The 22,007-nt window shown below is 46.3% G+C and overlaps 1 protein-coding gene across 3 annotated transcripts in view; it reads left to right on the top strand.

Annotated features, from left to right (window-relative positions):
* Octalpha2R (alpha2-adrenergic-like octopamine receptor) overlaps positions 1-22,007 on the top strand; it is a 619,288-nt gene that overhangs the window by 464,249 nt on the left and 133,032 nt on the right. For 2 of the 3 annotated variants that reach the window (XM_077661821.1, XM_077661822.1), the window contains one exon: positions 17,796-17,903. The exons of the other annotated variant lie outside the window; for it this stretch is intronic. The gene's annotated coding sequence lies outside the window, so the exon portion shown is untranslated. The remainder of the gene's footprint in view (positions 1-17,795; positions 17,904-22,007) is intronic. 3 annotated transcript variants of the gene reach the window in all.

Raw genomic sequence — 22,007 nt, forward strand, 5'->3', positions numbered from 1 at the left:
CGGCCAGAGCCAGACCAAATCGAAAGTTCTCCCGAGCGAAGTGGAACGCTTGGCCGGATCGGAAATCATTTTGGCGCGGCACCTCCTCCGCACCCTCACTTCCCTTCTGTTCCGGGCCGCCGGAGCAAAGTGGACGACGGCGAAGGACAGAAGGTGCGAGAAGGAGGGACTCCGTCGTCGCATAGACAAAACGAGTGAGAAACAGAACGGGGTGAAGAAGGAGTGCAGACTCTCGGGGGACCTCCTTCGTTCCCGATACAACGCACGCTGCGATTGCCTTGTTTCCCCACACGCTCTGTTCGCGGTGCAGACTGCCAGGCAGTCTTCGTTGGCTTCCAGTATACACGCAACGGCGAGCGTAGCGCACAGGTGTGTGTACGTGTGTATATTTACATAAACCCGCCTGACGCCCTCAGTACAGCGTCTACCACTGGCATGTGTGCAGATGCCGACGGATAAAAAACGATAATCGAAAGAGTCGAGGGCAAGGGCGCGCACGATTCCTGGAGGCACGTAATCTTTGCGGAGTGCTTCTCCGACGTACGCGTACCGCCGGGCCGCAGGCTTTTCTTTACCCTTCAATTATTTACGCATCTCTCGCCGGCGCCGCTATCTCAACCCTTCCTGCCCCTTTTTACCCCTTAACGGCGGAGTTCCCTCGTCGGATTGGGAGCTCGTTCCCCGAAGAAGGGCACGCACGTTTGTGCGCAGTACGTCGTCCCAAAGGTGCGTAACGGCGAGTCAAGGTATTTATTTCTATTTGGGATTGGGGATTGCTTGCTTCGGTACATCGTACGAATGAACGATGAAAACACACAAGAAAGCAACTCGCGAAATGGGGGTTAACGCTCGCTTCTCCAGGGAACCTGTTCCTCGCCACTATATAACACCATTAGCTGTAGACGCTGCGGTTGCTTCAGTATAGACCGAGAGATGACGCTGTGCACCGTGATGTGCCGGCGTTGACTGGAAGCCTTCGCGGAAGCCATGCGCTCTGCTCGTACAAACCACAACAAAACAATTAAGCAACCATTTAGTTACCTTAACATCCATCAATATTCTCTTTTTCCCCATGCAATTTCACTATGGAATAAATTGCCCGAAGAAGTAGTTAACGCTAATACAACAGAATCGTTCGTTCAGCTTTCAAATAACCTTTTCTTTGACCTCTAAAATGGCCGCAATGAAAGCAGTTTCTTTTGCGTTACGCTTTTTCATTGTTATTTTGTTTACGTATTGCACTGTTGTACGTTCATGTTTATTTCTGTTACGTATAGTGTTACAATGATGCATGTACATATTTTGTTGTGTTCTTAATTGCTAATTGGCAGTGGTAATTTACGTTGTTGTATGTACCCACTCCTGCTTGGGCCCGAACAGGGCCTGCAGTATTTGTAAATAAAATAAAATAAAATTTAAGCTTGAGTTCGTTGTGTACCTACGAACAAGTGGGATTGCAAAGTGTTTAATTGTGGCCTCCCACTTGATTGAATTTCTTGCACGTATTATTGTAATGTGTCTGCTGGACAGTAATAATACCATAAGAATAATAGAGACAAGTAGTTATACCTCTATATTAGTAATCGAAGAGAGAAGCCCTTTAATAAATAAAAACACAGAATTTAGCCGGCGTTCAATAATCGTTGGCATGCTACTCTGCGCTGTGTTTGGGCGACGAACGGAGGCGCACGAGGAAATCAAGCGGTAATTTGAAGCAGATTCATTTAGAACCGCAATGAACTGCAAGTTCATTTAAACGACTAGTTTACTTTTGCGGCATTGTGCGATACCCTTAGAACATAGTATCGATAAGATAATTCGTGATAACCGCAAATATCACTCAGCAAGCATTTTATCTAAAATACTGCGCCAAAACAGAGCGCTGAATTGACAACTGTTATCAGCATTGCAGAATAGACGTTAGTACAGCGTAACACTCCGTTTTCGCGGAACAATATCGGTACTTTCCGCTGCTGTGAGTTGGATAATGGAAAGGAGGAGCAGCACCTTCACATGTTCGATATGTAAGCAGCAAATTATTCTAACACAAAGTGCAGCGAAGTGCCAGGAGCAGTAAATGCAACTGTAGTGCTCATGGATACGGTGAAAAAAAAATAAAAAATTACAGGGGACACTTAAGCTTCACCTTAAGGATATGACGCGATTGAGTAATTGGTTAATTTTCTTATACAAAACGGTTTATAACGAAATAATAGATATAACGAAGGAATGACGGTTCCCCTTGGAACCTCGGTCAACAAGCGCTATAACGAAGCTACGGCTACCAAGAAGTAATCACCGGGACCCTTTAACTTCATTATAAGCTCAACTATATGCAGAAAATCATTATCTAAATTCATAGATCTCTGGGAGTCCTCATACTCCTCCTGGCGCAGTGGTGCAGCGGTTAAGCGATGCACCACTGCACTGCGATTGCGATGGCAGGTGCTGCCACCGGTAGGGCTTTTGCACCCAGGTTGCTCTTTCCGAGCTACCAATCATTAATTTAACTGCCACCTGCCTCGGTGGGCAGTTCGCTCATAATTCGGTTGGCAGGTTGTGATAAAGACGCATGGTCACCGGACCTAGGTGGCCAACCTGCCTCCTATAGGTTGCTGTCTGGGGACCACCTGGCAGAATCATGCCTGTGATTTCGCACTGGCGACGTCGACAACGCCTACACCGGATTTTCTGTTTTAGACGGTCTTTAACGCAATCGTATTAAAAGGAAATAAATAACCCTTGCTTCCCTTCATAGAGGCAATTGTGCTCTGAAGCTGAAGCTCTGAACAGCTCAGTGGTAGGATTGGCGAACAATGTACACCCCTCAGACCGGCTTTCGACACTATGGCTCCTATGGCTCCACTATGGCTCCCATCCAGTCCTGCGCTGCTCAGCTCAGTTTGGTTGCCCCGTTCAGAAGTTTCCTCTTATAGACGTCTTAATCAAAACTGTGCTAAGCACCATTAGAGAAGAGATAAAGGTTGGCCCTATAAGCGCCAAGCGTACTAAATAATTGCAAAACTCCTTGCTGTAGCTTTCAAACGACAAGCTGGGCATTGATAACCGGCGTGATTTCCTTTCCTTGGATGACTCTGAATAAAGTGTGAGGAACGCTGGGCTTCGCGTGGAAACGCAGCGCTGACACCGGTAGCCTTGCTCTCTTTTGGGACGTGACGTACCCCTGTGTACCACTTGTTGCTCGGGTGGCACTATGCAGATCTGGACAGTTTCCTCACACTATCTTGATGCGAATCATCAGCATCATCATCTTCATCAGCCTCACTGACGCCTAATGCAGGACAAAGGTATCCTCCGTATATTTTCAGTTAACCCTGTATTGTTCCAGCAGCGGCCATCTTATCTCCACAGGCATCCTAGTTTGATCCGTCCACTCGAAATCCTCTCCGTTGTCCATAACGACTATCGGTTATCTTTACTTCGCATTACATGTCCAGCCTTTGCCCATTTCTTCTTGGTTTCGACTAGGATGCCACTGACTGGCGTTTGTTCTCTGACCCACTTTCCTCACTTCTTGTCTACTCACGTATCATTTGATTTTCATAGATCGCTGTGTTGTCCTCAATTTAAGTTTAACCCTTTTGGTTAGTCTCCCCCTTTCTACCCCATTGCTGAGTGCCGCTAAGATACAGCTGTTGTATACTTTCCTCTTGAGGGATCTTGGTGAACTGCTGTTCATCATCTGAAGCTTCCAAATACGCTCAACCTCATTTCTTTTTCTCCCAGTTATTTCCCTCCCGTGGTTGTCATCTGCTTTCACTACCTGCGTTAAGTATATGTATTCTCTTATCATTTCGAACGTTGCGCTCTCTATCGAAAACTGCCGCTCCTTTCCGAGACTGTTGAACATTTATTTAGTTTTCTGCATACTAATCTTCAGACCTATCGCTCGGCTCTGTCTGTCCAGGTCTTCGATCATGCTTTGCATTTCGTCCCCTTAGTTACTTAGCAAGGCAATCTCTTCGGCGAATCGCAGGTTGCTAAAGTATTCTCCATTAAATTTTATCCCCAACTGTTCACATTCCAGACATCTCAATACCTCCTCATGTAACCCGCTCCTCATTTATCGCAAATCATAAAACAGCTCTCAACATTCTGAATGACCGAAGGCATAGCAGCAGTCTCTTATGTAAAAACGCTTAATACGCACTCTTAATTCGCATCGCTAAAGAATAAAAATTAAAACTGAAAGTACTTGCACCAAAGTGCACCATCGAAAGTCGGTAGAAATTTTTTCCTTGTTTTTCGAGCCCGATTAGCTTTTAGACCCTGATGAGAACTTGCACGTGTGAGCACTGCGTGTTATCGCCCCGCCCTTATCGGTACCTTCCTTGAAAGCAGCATACTACCTACACCCCTCTTTACCATTCAAGAATTCAGGATAGCTGGAAGGAACCCCATTCTGATGAACCTCCCCATCTTTCATCTCTCTCCTTTCTTCTCTTCCTTTGACGATAGCCCCGCAATCCCGAGCGTCACATAGGTGTCTTTTATCCTCATCTTTATACTGGCAGAACATTTCTGGCGATTAATAAGTAGCCGATGCTCATAGCAGTCTACGAGGCGCCCTACGGCACAAGCGCGGCGGCTACAAGGTGCTGCTTATCTCGGCCAATTACCGTGCAATAATTGCGCCCTTACTGGCGTACCGCGCTTAACTGTGTTTCTATTGCCAAGTTCAGCCGCATGACATCGCTGTACACATCCGGAAACCGCCGAGCTGTGCACTTTTTCCGCCCTTCCAGCCTTGTAAGGAAACACGCTCAGATCGTTGTCTGTTGACTCCCGAACAAGTCCTCTCTGCTGGGCTAGCTCAGGGACAAAAACAACGGGCATTTCGGGCGCTAAAGCGGGAACTTTCACGGCAGACCAGAGCGAAAAGGAAGGATGCGGGGAGCCCGGGGGAAAGGATGGTTGAGAGCGAGGCTGTGCGGGGAGGGAAGGGAAAAGGGGAGAAGAAGGGAATGCAGGAGGCATCTGCTCGCATCCCGTCGCGGGAAGAGGGTTGCCTGCGGTCGGCTGCACGGCGGCGTCCGGGGCTCGATTCTAAATGAGTCTGATCTCGCAGCGCTCCCCCTCCCAGCCACCGCGCTGCCACTTCCCTCTTTCCCTCGCGACCTTCTTCCCGATTCCCCTTCCCGCGCTTCTCACCTCCGCGCCCCCGCGAACCGCCCCCCCCTAAAGGTCTCGTTATCGATCCAAATTCTGATCGGGGCGACGAAGGTTCTCCGCGCCGGTGCCCTTATTGCCACCGCCAACGGGGAACGCACGTCAAGGAGGCCGCCACGAGGGAAGAGAAGGGAGCATGGGGAGGTAAGGAAGGAAGGCAGGCAAGTTTAGTCAGCGGAATGGTGTCCCCGGTGCGTGTGCGTCAGCTGTCCGCCTATTCGCGACAACGACCGCATCGGGTGGTGTCGGTGTGGTGCCATGTCGAACAGGCAGATAGCTGCTATCAAGCAGAGTCGTAAGGGCGTTTCTAATGCAGCTAATGCCCCTAAATTGAAACTTATCTGCCATGAAGTTGGTAGATGCTGGCATACCGTAGGTATAGCGGATGGTGATGCGACAGTAGAGAAATTGAATCTTAACAGTGTATTATAGCTAACAAATTATTTGTTGCAAGCAAGAATATTATAGCAAAAAACTAAGTGTATGCACAGATATTACACTATACACTCAAGAAGGTCTATAAACATAACACAAAATCACTAAATAAAGGACCCGTACAGTGAAAATGAAATCACAAAAATGCATGCTTCACTCAGAAAAATGTAGTTACTTTAAGTGAGCATTGTTTAATTGCTTTTAATTTATTTTTATAATATGCTATTAGACATACCAAACACGAAACTTAACGATTGGTTATTGAGAACAAATGGATTTTGATTATTTAGCTTTTGTTTTGCGTAATTATAGTCCTTGCTTCAGGTTCGAAATTCCTTTGTTGTCTGGTGGGGTATTGAGAAGGACGGTTAGGAAAGATGAGTTGCAAACGCGTGCTGTGAGCATAGGGTAAAAAGCGAGATATGTAAGCACGGTTTCCTACGAGCAGGTTATACTTTCGATAGTAGTGACGTTGGTATGTTTTCCTGTCTACCACGGTAACACTGAATAACTCTGGGCGCCTTTTTTGTTGTAGACGAATCCACCAATGTGGAGCAGATTTGAAATACGGGAGTAATCACTCATTGTCATCCATAATAGAGTAAAGCCACATGGCTGCGCTCGGGTGGATGCGACTGCCCCGCACAGGCGGTAGTCCTTACCCTTATAAAAATGGTCTGTGGACAGTCTTTAGACTTCTTATAGACTGTATTGCCTTCATATAGATATCTATTTTTGTCTATTCATATTCTATAGACTATCGACTATAATCTATCAATTGTCTACAGACTGTCTATAGGATTTGTATTGCCTGCACACTGTTCTCTAGAATTTGTCTGTAGATAGTCTATATACTTTGTAGACAGATGTCTATGGGCAGTCTATAGACTGTCTAAATAAGTTTTTGCAAGGGCGGTCCGATCCCCGAATCAGGACGAATGTTCCCTCAACTACAAAATCGCTCTAAAAGCTGTATAGTTTGCTTTGGACCCGTAGGGTTGCGCTGAGGTGAGTGCTAATGAGTAGCTATTCTATTGTTGTTCCGACATATTATAGCAATCTCTGTTTAAAGTGGACTACAGTGAGCGAGATTGGATAGTTCTGCGGGCGGCGGTCTCCGCGTGACTTCGGCGGCGCGCCTGGACCCGTTTTCAAGAGTTTTAAACATTTTAGATCTCAGCGCCTTTAGAGAGAGAGAGAGAGAGAGAAGTGGTAGAGGAAAGGCAGGGAGGTTAATCAGCGAAATGCTCAGGTTGGCTACCCTGCACTGGGGGAGAGGGATGAGGGAGGCGTAAAAGAATAAGAAGAAGTAGAAAATTGCGGTCCGTACAAAGCACGACAGGCAAAGACACAATCACTGTAAGTCACAGGCCGCCGCAGCTGTAGCCTGCACACCTTGAGCACCTTTAGAAACGAGAGTAACACCACGGCGTTTGAGTGAACGCGAGCGGTCGCATTTTATCTCCTTACTCACGGTCGGCCCACTGGCTACTCAACCGGAAATAGATATTTCTCTCCGGTGGCTCAGTGGTTAGGGCGCTCGACTACTGATCCAGAGTTCCCGGGTTCGAACCCGACCGCGGCGGCTGCGTTTTTATGGAGGAAAAACGCTAAGGTGCCCGTGTGCTGTGCGATGTCAGTGCACGTTAAAGATCCCCAGGTGGTCGAAATTATTCCGGAGCCCTCCACTACGGCACCTATTTCTTCCTTTCTTCTTTCACTCCCTCCTTTATACCTTCCCTTACGGCGCGGTTCAGGTGTCCAACGATATATGAGACAGATACTGCGCCATTTCCTTTCCCCAAAAACCAATTATTATTATTATTCCCTTTGTGCACCAGCGCCGCGGCGCAACGGCAGGTACCAATTGTTTGCAAACTCGGCAATGCAATAGCAAAGCGTCAAAGAGTGAACTACTTCACTAAGCGCCCCTGCAGTGCATAATCCCAGCGGCGCGCTGCACTGCACTGTAAGCGGGCTGCCTCCTAAGCCTCTTGCGCAGAATATTACGTGCTGGCGTGGTCTCTGCCTGGCAGGTGCAGAGGCGTGCATTGTTTTTGCTTCCGGTTGGCTTCCTTCGCGGCCATGCCAGGAGTAGGAAACTGCCATTTACATCACTGTCTAGCCAATGCAGGCGTCAGCGGCAGTTCATCCCATAGCGGCAGGAGAGAAGCAAACTGGAGCGTCGTATTTTTATTTTATTTATCACAGTACCCACAGCCCATAAGTGCATTACAGTGGGGCAAAAATGGCATTGTCGTCGTATTGACAACGTACCAGCCGCAAAAAAAGAAAACTTCGTCTCCGAATAATGTTCGAACCACTGCCGGCGAAAATAGAGCAGCTTCGTATGCCGTTGACTGACAATTCGTCCACCAGCGCTGCATACCATGCTGTGCGCACGCGCAGGAATCATTCATTGTTAAGCATCAGTTCTCCTCCAGTCACGTGGTGCGCTGAGGCAGTTGAAACCGAAACTTACCTGAGTTCCCTAGTCCTGCCCATACGTCTATACGTGAATCCCGACCAAAGCTATAGCATTTCATGCCAGCGAAATAGGTTTCGGAGATTCGGAAAGTTTAAAGGTTTTTGTTTATCACGTCCTTGGCGTCTCTTTTTCTTAACGCAAAACTAAAAATCAAAATGTAGGGGAGCCAGAATTCTGAGTGATCAGCACGAAAGCAGGATAAAAGCAAAGGCAGAAAGATACTACACATGCGTTGTGTCTATCAGTCTTTTTTCTCCTTCCGCGCTGTTCATTCGGAAGGAAAGAAACTCGCCAGTCATCTGTACGTTTCAATAAAACCACTGGGCAAAGCAGACATACATCGTGAAAAAATTGGCAGTGGCTTAACTTGGCTAACCCTGGAATTCAGCGAAAAGCAAAGACGCTTGCTAAGCGTCTGAGGCTCTTCATGGCAGCTCCACTACACGCTCGCGACAGCCGTTCTAGATATACTCACACGACCACGTGGCTATGACGTGTATCACATGGTCTTATGACACCCCCATCGGATGTCATCACGTGGCCTCACACCACCCTGTCGGATATTCTTAAGGCCAAAGGTGAACCCAAAGGTCACCCAATGTCAAGGGTAAAAAGTTCAAATGTCAGCTCAAGGCCAGAGGTCAAAAGTCAAAGGTCACAGGTCAACTAAATGTCCTGGGTCAAGGTCGGGGGTCAAGGTGTCGACCCCATAACTGTACCACATATGGTCATGCACAGCTAACGTGGTTGGGCTGAACGTCGTTCAAGGTCATTCTCCGGCCTACGCGACGACTGCTTTACCCAGTGTAGTGAAGCTTTTCGTTTCAAAAATAAATGTGTCCCTGAAATGACGTGAACCACGTGTGACAGCCATTCAAAAACACGGTAGAGGACGCAAAAGGCTCGTTTACTAGTTTTCTTTACTATTTTTTTTTTCATCTCTACACTGTCCGCCCTCAAGGCTAAAATTGTGTTGTACTATGATTCCGGCCTCTGTGCCCTCCTGGCACCTGAACTCAATTCACAATCCGTTAAATATAGATCGACAAAACAGAGCGGACACTTTGCGGAAGCACATTTCGCGTCAGGGGGCCGCTTCCGGGCACTTAACGTGTCCGGAAACACACGCGTGCTCTCGTCTCGAGTAACACACGTGTCTTGTTTCTATCGCTAGTGCCGACGTCAGCAGAGACGCACATACTCATCTGTGCTGAAGCAACATCGCACAGTTTACCGCATAGTTGTATTATGCCAAAGAAAGTAACCAAATATAGGCGTTCTCGCAGCGACTCTGGGCATCTCCAAACTGTTCACCGGATGTGTCCTCCGGAACTTAATTATCTTTGCGTGACACTTGTACGCATGCACTGTCCTCACCGTTCCCTAATATTTTTTTCATCCATTTTCAGTGCACGAAAACTTAATAATAATAATTGGTTTTTGGGGAAAGGAAATGGCGTAGTATCTGTCTCATGTATCGGCGGACACCTGAACCGCCCCGTAAAGGGAGGGATAATGGAGGGATTGAAAGAAGAAAGGAAGAAAAGGTGCCGTAGTGGAGGGCTCCGGAATAATTTCGACCACCTGGGGATCTTAACCGTGCACTGACATCGCACAGCACACGGGCGCCTTAGCGTTTTTCCTCCATTAAAACGCAGCCGCCGCGGTCGGGTTCGAACCCGGGAACTCCAGATCAGTAGCCGAGCGCGCTAACCACTGAGCCACCGCGGCGGGTTGCGCGAAAACTTTAATTGGTTTTTTTGGGGAAAGGAAATGGCGCAGTATCTGTCTCATATATCGTTGGACACCTGAACCGCGCCGTAAGGGAAGGGATAAAGGAGGGAGTTAAAGAAGAAGGGAAGAAAGAGGTGCCATAGTGGACGGCTCCGGAATAATTTCGACCACCTGGGGATCTTTAACGTGCACTGACATCGCGCAGCACACGGGCGCCTTAGCGTTTTTCCTCCATAAAAACGCAGCCTCCATAAAAACGCGAAACACTCGTTTCTAAATTCAAGCCCTTCCAGACAAAAACACGTTTTCTACGACGCTCTTTGGCAAAGCTGGCCTGGCGGCATTAAAGTCAAATAATAATAGTAATAATGATAATAATAATAATAATAATAATAATAATAATAATAATAATAATAATAATAATAATAATAATAATAATAATAATAATAATAATAATAATAATAATAAATAATAAGCATCCCGTACCTATTTCAGTGGCTACGGCTGAAGCGGTCCCGACCTTTTGCCTTCCTTTTGCCTGAAGCGTGTAGCCAACGCGTTAGCCACTTCAAGTCACTTTTCGCGAGTTCATGACGTATAGACCGCACGCCTCAAAAACAGAACTGAAATTTCGTGAGCATCATCGTCCCGGGCGGGCGTCTTTTTACGAGTGCTAGCTAAAGAGTCCAAAGTGGCGCTGGGAAGGCTTCCGTGAACGAAGCCCTGTAAGCATATATAGTTTTGCTTGCGAGGTGTGCTGTGTCTAATGCGTCAAGAGAAGAAGCGCAAATCGAAACTTTTCGTGAGTGATCGTCGAGCACGAGTTGACGAATATCGCCGTGACCGCAAAGGTATGCACACGCACACGGAGGCCGCAAGCTCTCATAAAGGTTAAAGGGGCTGTGAAGGGGGCTCTAATAAAGTTGCGGCATGTCTGGGATATTGAAGCATGCCGCTTCACGAATAGTGTCCAGCAAGAATTTTTTTAACGCTCTTTGTAGAAGCTGAGTTATCTGTAGTTTAAATTTGAATTTAGGCGTCTTCGCGCCTTTTCCTCTCCTCTCGCCACTTTTTACACGCTGGAAGGTAGGCGCTCCTTCGCCGACTCCCCCCCCCCCCCCCCCCTCCTCTGAGAGCGGAGCTTCCCGACCCGCTGGAGATAAGCGGCTTATTGGCCGCGGCCACGGTAGCTGCCTGACGTCTGAAAGAATCTAACCAATGACCACCTCTCACCTTGTCTACGCAGATGCGGGGGACGGAGGAGGGTGCGAGCATGAAAAAGTCGCCGGGAAGGGCTCGCCAACTTTGACGCGCGATTGTGGGTCGTCCGCTGCGAGTATAAGAGTGTTATTTGGCTCCGGTTTTCATGGCAACACAGTGCAGTGATTAAGTGAGTTAATGAGCTCTCCTCGGAAGGCGTTTCAGAGCCCCTTTAACTATGTACCAAATACCACGAAAGTGATCATACAAAGCGGGGGCTCTTCACCAAACTTTCTCACGCTACCTCTCTTGAAACTCATGCAGTAATATAAGCATAATGTTAGTTATCGCCGATAACAAAGCCACGAACTGCATCTCATCAATATTTACACGAAATCTGCCGGTGCTATTCCAAGCAATGAGAAGAGGCTCAGTGAATTCAGTTGCAGTTTGATTTTTTTTTATTGCACACAGTACGTTTAATTCAAGCTACAAGGGGTTCAAGACGCTCCCTGAAATATTTAGATTCCTGTGATTCTCGCAAACATGAGTACACTCCGCGCTCGAACATTCCGGTTACTTCTGTTCTCCAATCACCTAGTCACAATTCCCTCTACTTTTCCCCCTCCCCCAAACAACATGTCCTTCAACAAAATCCTTACCAAACCCCATTCTTTCTCTCTCTCTTGCACCCACCTTATTTCTCAAAATAGTTGGCGACTTTCTTGTACACTGCAAAGGGTACGTAGATGTGCCTTGACTAAACATATAAATTTCGTACCTAATGGCAGATAAAAAAAAAAACGACATTCATTTCGGTTTACGGAGTCCAACGTCCCAAAGCGAGACATATGGGCTATGAGGGACGCCGTACTGAAGGGCTCCGGAATAATTTCTACCCCCTGGTATTCTTTAATTTGCTCCGACATGGCACAACGCACGAGCGTCTTTGTATTTCTCCTCTATCGAAATGCAGCCGCCGTGGGCCGGATTCGAACCCAGGACCTTGAGACCAGTAGTCTATCGCCATAGCTACGTAATCACCGCGGCGTTTACGGCATCAGTGTTCTTACTGTAGTTATCATATTAATTTACCCACAATCGGTTAATTTTATCCCCTACTGAACCACTGCGGCTGCATTGTATGGGATTCCACGTCAATGCGCAGGCGTACGCCTCCCGGGGATTTCATGAGCGCATGAACAGATTGCGCCCGCATTACGACGGGCAGTGCATAGTTTACGACGTTCCATTCGCACTTTCGCGCGCTTTGCCGACGGCAAAAACATAAAAGAAGGAGAAATATTATTCGTGGCCGACCACTCTTTGCCCTCTGCTGCATTGCTGAGCCGAGCGAAGCGTCCGAAGCGCGCGGCCAGCAACACCTTGTTTTCCTCCGGCCGCATGCATAATTTATGATTGCGTTACTATCACCGAATCTCCGCTTCGTTGCGCTGTTTGGCTCGGAGCCCAGTACTGGGGACATCACGAAGCAATTATTGCACCGACAGCCAACTATGGTTCGGTGTTTCTTGTTAATATGCAAATGGCCGCCGCCGAGTTTAGTGCGCGTCAGCTCGGAAGTTTGCAATCAATTCAGTTGACAAGGCGACCTCGCGCTTGCCTTGCTTTGCTGCTTTCAGTCCCGCGACGTGTCGCCGGGCAAACTTTGCTTTCCGCGCGTCCACTTTGCCGGTAAGTGGGCAAACGTGCTGTTCCATTAGGCAGCTGCCGTGTATTGTCCAGCCCCCTCGTTCTCTCTCTCTCTCTCTCTCTCTCTCTCTCTCTCCCCTTCCATCTTTCCCCCTCTCTGTCTTCGTCTCTTTTTGTTATGTATGTATCTTGTCGTCTGTTTAAGTTGGGTCAAAGGCAAACAGCACGCGCCAGCGAGCCTGGAGGTTGGCGGTGTAGGAGGGTCCACGCGTAGACCTCGTTGTGGCTTACAGTTCTTAGTTAGTTTCTTTTTGTTGTCGCTACTGTTGTTTGGTTCCTCGTTTCAGTTTACCGCCTCTCGATCTCGAGGTCGAAGCAGTGAAAGGGTCACGCGGCGCGGTTCATTTGTGGGCCTTGCGGCGCGCAAAGCCTGATGGAAGAACGAGGCTTCGGTAGAACGCCGCCCCAATCACTGAACTGTTTCAGTCACTGTGCATGAAAAGTTCCGCAACTTCATTAGAACAAGTGAGAGCGCAATTCCGAAAAAAATGTTGTGGACGTTGTTTTGGATGAAATAATTATATTTTTTGCGTTGATTACGTAAATTAGTACAAAGAGGAGTTAATTGAACTGCAACAAAAGCGCACACTGGGCGTGCATTACTCCTCACCTCAGTAGCGTAGAATGTAGGGGCTAGATGCAGGTCATTTGTAGTACACCGTGAATCAAGAGGAGACACAGAGAGGGAAAGAAAGAACTGGACGAACGCGAGGGTCTGTATTTGTTCAGTATTCCCTGTGTCCCGTCTTGATTTGCAATGTGTTACATAATGGCGATCACCTCAAGCTGAGTGGTTTTCCATCCGGAAAATTTTCCCTTCTTAAGTAGTTTGAGGGGTGAAATTTAGCAAAAAGAGAATTGTCACTAAGTTTGAGAAAATCTTAAGAACCGAAATTGTCTCAATTTCTCTGAATTCACGGAGTTATCGTGTTTGCTGCTGCAAAAAAAAAGCACCTGAAATAGGGAATTTCAAATCAAATCAAATCAAATTTTTATTTCTGCCTTGAAAAGGTACAGACAATGGAGGTGCAAAAAAAGTTATAAGATACAGCTTTACAAAGCCGCAGTCCCCTTTAGCTTGGCAGCGGCTTGACAGCAAGGCTTATAAAACAAAGGCACTTGGTTAACGTATTAACAGGTATACAATTATGAAACTGCAAAATAAAGTGAAACAGCATTATGCAATATTGAATCGACATTCGCACTCGACAAACACAGATCGATAGCAAAGAAAAAGAATAAACATATTCTACATGTCGACGTGCATAGCACGCAAAGATATTTTTGACGAACTAAAGAGGTCAAGATTATTATATGCATATGTATTTAACAGAGAATTAACCGGGTCTAATTAACGAATTTTCGGTTATGGCATGGAACATCACTATTCAAGGTTGCCAGCTCTCGCGCACTACGAATGGCGGAGCGACTACAGATGTGTGTATTAAAGAGGCGTTACCATATAACGCCTACAATAACAATTAGTAAAAATTAGAAAGAGTTTATTTGCATGGCAATGCGGCCACCGCTTTATAGTCACTGGTTTGACGACAACGATACTTTCCGCCTGATTTGCGTGCTAAGCAGACGGTGTCCCAGCTGTATTAGATGTTTGTAAGGTACAACCAAGAATCATTGTGAGAGAACGTGGAGGATGGTGAGAATTATTGATTTGCTTTGATACAACGCTGCACAGACACAGACACGAGGCACAACAAGAAATGATGTGACTGTTCTGGTCTCTTCTCTCACAAACGATTTTATTGCAAAGCTCCTTTTCCCGTGCCCCACTTTAAAAAGTTTGGACGGAAGCTGTTTCATGCTAAATCCATAAAAAGGACCACTGGCGCGTGAAATGTTCCAACCTGTCCACGAAACTTTTTTCCTCGGTAAAAGTCGGCTCTCCGGCTCTTTCTGCATATGTGTTCATCTTTGTCCAGCACTAAAGGAGGCGTTAATTCTCAAGCAAATTTTAAAATTTTCCTGACACTAGATTTAACCTTCTTACGTCAAGAACATGATGGACCCCGTGATTATAGTTTGGACGTCAGTGTCCTCATAACGTAGCCCCAGAGATGCGCGTAAAAATAACTGTCTCGACGCGCCACAGTTTGCTTGCAAAAACGGCCCGATGATGGCGACGTCTGTGTTTTTGTTTTCTAGTTAACAGAAACTGCTTTCGGTAAAAAAGATATTGATTTGTTTTTTCATAATAACACGCAAATGTATCGGTGCAGGCCAGCTTCAACTTCTTCTCAGTTTGTTTACTTTATAGAGAGGCATGCTCTGTCTTCACTTCACCGCGTTTTCGCAGTAGCCACGTGTGTGATGTTTCCTCGAATGTCGTTACACAGTTTACAGAACAAACGTCGTTTGACGGCGCCGTGTGTTGTGCACCTTTACCTAAATTTCTTCTTGTATTTCTGTGAAACGGCGTCAATTAGACCACAATAAACCCTATTACTAGGGTCAGTTTGGTTCTATTGTGAGTGAATGTATCATGCACTGAATATATATATATATATATATATATATATATATATATATATATATATATATATATATATATATATATATATATATATATATATATATATATATATATATATATATATATATATATATATATATACGGATTAACAAAAATTTGGCGCTCTATTGTCACGGCAAAATCGCATCAAACGGACCTCCACTTCGCTTGGAATTCCTCATTGTTTCTGGAGCAATGGTTGACTGAACGAGTCAAAATTATCGATGACTTAACCTGTGTAGCGTGAATCCTTCGCGAAAAAATAAATAAGACAGTTTACGCAGGCGAACAAGTTAGGATGAGTGAATATTCGAAAAATCTAATACGAATCAAATATTAAAACAACCAGTTATGTAGTACTTTATTCAAGTAACGTCATTAGGTTCCAACGGAAATTGTTGTCGCTAAGAATTTGAAAGTAAACCAATATTGTGGAGCCTATTCGCAAGCGCCAGCTTAATATCGAAATGTGCCTATAGTTTATAACATAACTCTTGCAGGGCCCGTGCGACAGGGAAGAGGGCTTTGTGAGCTGAAAGAGCCTGCCTCTAATATACGGATGCATGTTGACGTAAGAAAAAAAAATTAAAATTAACCGTGCATCCCAGCTGCCTTGCTGAATTAGAGCAGCAAAAATGAAGGACGGGAAAAAAAGGCGACAGTGGCGCTGACTGAGAGCTGATTGTACATTAGGAAACACGTGATATATGCAGAGAAAAAGCGCTCCAATACATGTTATAAACAACAAAACAAAAATAAAGACAAACAAAAAACGATGTCAAAGTTACTTTGAAAACGACAGGCACCTGTCCGTATATGCATCTCATCTCTCTTTCTTGTAAAGCTAGAGAAGGTTTGGCCGCGTACGTGTCCACTGTCTTGGCGATGCAGCTCGCCTCAAAGATTTCCCTACAGTTCTGGTTGCTGTGACCGTATAAGCAATCGTGGTGTTATCCACGCCCGGCATACATGTGCGATTCTCGCGTTTCTTGCATTCATGGCAGGGCACCACAAGGTGTGAAGAAATTGAGCTTTCAGTGCGCATGCACTACTTCGCCTGGTTTAACCCAACCCAGAATCTTGTGGCGTCCCTGACCTTTAGGGTGCAGAAATAAAATCAATATTTCCGGGACTGAGTTTCGAACCCACTGCGGCGCGAACAGATCAGCTTCGTTGGCCACTGCACGAAAGCACTATGCCATCGCCGCAGCCGGTCACGCCTCGTGTCAAACTGCCACACTCTCGCGCTGTGCATTGCACATCGTCGTCTTCATAAACTTCCGTCTCCGGCACGAACAGATCAGATCAGCTTAACCTCGATCAGAGCATAACCTGAGTCTAATATCGTCGTCAAACGTGCCGACGACCCAGCAAAGCAAAACCTTTAGCCAATCAGGCTAAACACGAGCTTTTGTCACGCCTACTCGCTTTAACTACGTTAAAACCCTGCCACTTTTTTTTTCCGCTACAGAATTTTTGTGCTTTTTTAGCTTCCCATTTGTGTACCTTCCAGTCTGGCCGTAATTGATCTTTCCGCAGGAGGAAGACAATTGTACACTGCTCCTCTCATGCGAGCAGTGAATTCGGTGTCATGCTCGACTGAGTATATCTTGTTGGGAAGAAGACTAATTCAGCAAGATGTACGTTAATCGACTAGCCCAATACGCCGTGCAGTTGAATTACAGCTGTGCCTGAAAGGGTCATTGACATACTTATTGTCTTAAAATCTAATGTCTCTAAGGCTGCTTTGTTATAGCAAAGGTATACTGTGCAAACCACAGTAGGGCATTAACTCCCTTCAGATCGATTCCCTTATGTCTCCGCCTACGCCACATACGATTGCATCTGCATATATAAGTATACAGTCTACTAAGCAGCGTGTGCGCGTAGAAGCTAAGCTTTTCCCGGTTGTTCCAGTTTCACATGAAACTCGTTCTCCCATCAATGGTTTCATAAAACGGCATCTGCATCCGATTAACCATGATAATTTTCAGGAGTTCAAAAAAGGGAGTTGGCAGCAATTCCACTAACGCGGCTCACTTGATTCACATGGTTTACCAAACCAGCTTGCCATTCGCGTAACTCTGCAGCGAATCATTTTCCGGTGTGCCAAAAATAACACAATGGCCTGAAATTCTGCGCACCCTACAGGAACCAAGGTCGCGTAGCCCTTATGACGCTGCGCACCGCCGACCGCAAAATCAATTCTCACCTCTTGCTCGTCCCTCAACACCGCCGTTGCGTCACCGGGGAAACGACCGCGGTTCCCCATTTACCGACCTGCCGCGTAACACAGCGCGCAACACAGAGTTCCGCGCAAGTGCACGTATATGTTATATATATATACTCCGAGCACACTCTCCCGTTGGGATGCTCCGCGCTTATGGCGGAAGTCGTTGCCGGCGCGCAAATTTTCCTTTCCGCTGCATCTGCATTGCTTCGCCCTTTCTCCGCCCAATCTCTCACCCTCTCCCTCTTTTCCCTCCCTCTGTTTACGCCTCGCAGGATTCTGTTCCCGTCCCGGCGACCGACACGTTTGTGGCGTGACAGCGGACGGCGCTGCTCCGGTTTCAACCCTCGCCACTCGCGCCTCGCGCGCCGGGAACAAATCAGGTATTCATGAGGGCGCGCCGACTGGGCCGCCCGCGCTCTTCCTATCTTCATCTGTACTGTCGCGCCTTCGCCACTGTGGACAACACTTCCCCCCTTCTTTTCCTCTGAAAACAGAAAACGCTGCCGTTCGCAAAGGCACTAACACACACATACGCACTGTGTGTTGGGAGGATCCCTCGCCGTGCCGTCCTCAAAGCCGCGAGCACGGGCTCGCGCGCCCGGCCTAAACAAACAATGGAGCCCGCTTCCCAATGCTACACAGCATATATAGACATCGTACGGCCAGTCCCCGGAATGGCGTGCGGGGAACAGGAAGAACGCCCTCTCTGTCTCCGTCTCAATGATCTCGCGCTCTCTTGATCGGTTTGGCTGCGGCGGCAGGGGAGCAGGCCGAGGGAGGAAAGGGAGATTGGGGAAACGCCTAATGGTACATGCGCCTCGTATTCCCGCTGCTCTTTTATTCTAGAAGCGGCCCTGCTTTACCATCCCGTTGTATGGCGGCGGCGTGGCCAACCGCTTGTTTTTGTTTTTTCCGGAAAGTCCCGGTCGTAATTCAGATTCGTTTGTTTTGTTCCCGTTGTCTTCCTAACAATAGCTCGTTTACAATTATTTAGTATTACTCTGTCGTTGCAGGCGCAGTAGTCGGCGTCGTCGTTGCTTTTTTTTTCTTTTAACGTGGTGGATAATACCAAGTGCTCTGCACGTGCTGCACGGACTCGTCAGCGCTTTGCGGCTCCACCTTGAGAAAGCATCGGGACCTGAGCGTGCGTAAGCGTAATCGGCGCGCGCTGAAAGCGTCACGGGTGAACCATTAGTATTCATGTTGCAGCTTGACCCCGGCGCTCATTTTAGTGCGTGCATCTGAGCGTTTCGCGACGCTCCCAAACGCCGAGCGGCACGCGGCGTTTTCTTCCGGGGGCTGGAACACGAAAACAAGCGACGCGAACGCGGAAGGGCGATTAGGTTTTATTGTCACGCATTAGTTCGCGCCTGAAAAGAAAAACGAACCGAAAAAAGAAGCAGAAAGGGTTACATTCTGGATGTCGCAGCCCCCCCCCCCCCCCCCCTCCACCCCCGATTTCTTTTATCCGCCTCTTTTTTTTCTGCTAGTCTTGACGCACGTTCTGCCTTTTCTCATATCTTGCTGATGTGAGGCCTCGCAAATTTTACTGCTTCCTCGAACCCCCGGTGAAATTATTTGTTTTCCTTTCATAAAAAAAAAGATCTCTTTGAGCTCGTGATATATATTAAGTTTTTCTGGGTGCTGTATATTTGATTACAAATTGTGAAACACAAGGAATACAAATGTTTTGCAAACAGTACCCGAGGAGTAGTTTCTTTTTCTTTTCTTTTTTAGTAGCTTCTTTCTATCACGACGAAAAAAGTCATAACTCTGGGGGTTTTAGTAGGGATTTACTACGTAGTGTTTTTTCTCTGTTATTTATGTAGTACAGGAATTCACCGTTCGCAAGATTTCTTCGGGCTTATTTTTTTCAACACTCGAAACTGCCGTTTCTGCAGCTACAAGGTTCTATAGTTTTTATGTTACTCTCCAGATTCTCAAAGCTTTATTCCCAGCTAATAAACGCACAGCATGGAAAGAACGAGTAGGGAAACAGAAAATTTTGATACTCTGTCAGAAACTTGCAAAACATCCATTAAGCTTCCGCTCTGCTTCCTGTTTATGCCGAATGTCACGAATGTTTTCCCGTTACGCGATTTTTCCTTCCATATTTTGATGGTCGTGCTTGTGATAAAACGTGCTGAAGCCTGAGGCAGTGCACCGTTCTTGATTCTCTCCTGTTCGCATCGAGTATAAATAGCCCCAACATAGAAACTACAAAGCCACTGTACAATTAAATATAGTAAAGTATTTGCCAGACCAGCCTCGACAGGGCACCAGGTATGAAGACCCCACCCAGAGGCTGCGGCATGGACACCCTTGCTGAAAAGGTACTAAAAATTCAGCGCTTGTCTAAACATGCCCATTGTTTCCTCCAGGCTGAAAAGCATTACACGTTTAAGACAAACACTTTCTTTGCGTCGCTGTCAAAGCCAAATATTTTTCACAACGTTTGCATGCCATCCGGTACAAGCCACTACGCCTATACCTTTGTCGCTGGGTCCGGCTCGCTTTATTAAGAATGCAGAGATCAGAAATATTAGTTCAACTAGATCTCTTGTGACATTTAATTAAAGTATGGGCACTTCTTTGTTTAATGGCACGGCTGATCCCCTAACAAGAAGGCGACGAGAGGTGTCTGTAGGTTCAATTGTCTACCTGACGGACAGATGTCACCACGAAGTCATCTTTGACGTTATCGTGGTGTGTCGGGTGGAAGAGCTTTTGACCCTGTAAACTCTCTTCGTACCATAAGAGGAGAATCTAAAAACAGACAAAACAGACTGGCCCGCAACTCTGCCGCTTTATTCCGTCGTTCTCAAGCAGATGCACGCGCATTGCGGGATTAATGGCGCATCTACAAGCTGTGTATGTTCATCAAAGGACCTCGCGTTCGAACTCAAACCAAATAAAGCCTGCCAAATTTTCTCTGGCGCGGAGGATTTTAAGGTGTACTAAAAATATTACGAGCAAAGAACAACAAACGCTTCGTATATTTGTTCCAAGCAAACTATTGTAACTGCATGCAGAAGTCCCGAAGTGCGTGCAGCACGAAAAAAATGGTATAGAGAGCATAAAGCTAGCAGGACAAATAATTTCCTTCGAAACCATTAATTGTGCGCTCCGGCAAAAGTTGAAGTAATGAAGGATATGAACTGTATCCTTGGTGGCTGTGATGGCGCAGGCTTATTAGATAAATTTCTTTATTCCTGTACAAATGTCATTCAGATACGCATGTATAGAACAAATACTCGATAGATTGAAGGTTAGAAAAAAAGTGGTGATAGCTTCTCATTGGCTTTGCATCTGAAATTTTGTCACTGCAAAAAACGTAACTTTATCGGACATACCTAGCAATTCTGAACAAAAGCATTTTTGAGCGGGAAACCACTTATGAACGAAGTTTTATCATATAGTGTAAGATTTCACTATAACAGTCAATATATCTACAGATCACCCGACGGCAGTCTTGAATTTTTTCTTCAATTCACGATTTTGCTCTCGTCAAAAGCGTTCCTCATTGGTTGTCTATGGGAGTCTTAATTGTTCGATGCGATCGATGAAAACACTTTAAAAGAATGATTTTGTTACTTATCAGAAGAATGGGCCATTACTTTCAATGTTGCCGTAAAAGTATCTTACATGTTTGCAATTTTCAGAATTTTTGTCCGAGATTGCCGGACTTGTAAGCGCTGGAAACCTAGTTTTTTCTCAGTCTCTAAATCGTGCCGTGCCTAGATGAAAATATTAGCAAGATTTAGCTTTACGATTTTTTTAATGAAAACTAAGAACGTTATGAAAGTAAAACTGTGCTATGAATTTTATGGCACTAAGAATGAAGCTTCCATGCGCAATAGTGCCCCACTGCTCGTAAACCACTCTCAGCAACTGCCTTGCGTCCGTCATAAACGATCACGATCATTCAATTCAACATCAAAAACCAAGAACTTTGCGAAGCAAACTATAGTTTTATGAAAGCTCGGCCAGAAAGCGTTAGGCAAGCGAGTCGTTTCGCGGATATTGCATTCTTCGCCCGATCCTCTCTGCCCACATTATACCCTTAGTCGGCTCTAATATTGGCTTTCGCGTTCATACTAAGAGACAAAGCAGCCCATCGTGTAAAAACAACGGAGAAATCGCACCCAGCTCACAGCATCCTTCGCCTCTCTACTTTTATTCCTGTGCTTCTATCGTTTGAAGCTCTTTCCAAAAAAAAGAAAAGAGCGAGAGAGAGAGAGACCTATTCGCAGATTCGTATAGCCTTAGACTACTTTCGCGTGATGGTAATATGCGGGACGCGGTGACTTGCGAAAAAGCCCGTTATGCACAATTGAAAACTTATGCAGGCAGGAGAAAATGAGCCGTCTATTGACGCAATGCCCATGTGAACAAACTGTCGTATGCTCGCACTGGCTACGGGTAGCGATGCGAAGAATAAGAGACCACCGAGGTACACAAAGAGAGTCAAAATGCGCTCCGGT

This window comes from Amblyomma americanum, chromosome 4, assembly GCF_052857255.1.
Source record: "Amblyomma americanum isolate KBUSLIRL-KWMA chromosome 4, ASM5285725v1, whole genome shotgun sequence".
Lineage (NCBI taxonomy): Eukaryota > Metazoa > Arthropoda > Arachnida > Ixodida > Ixodidae > Amblyomma > Amblyomma americanum.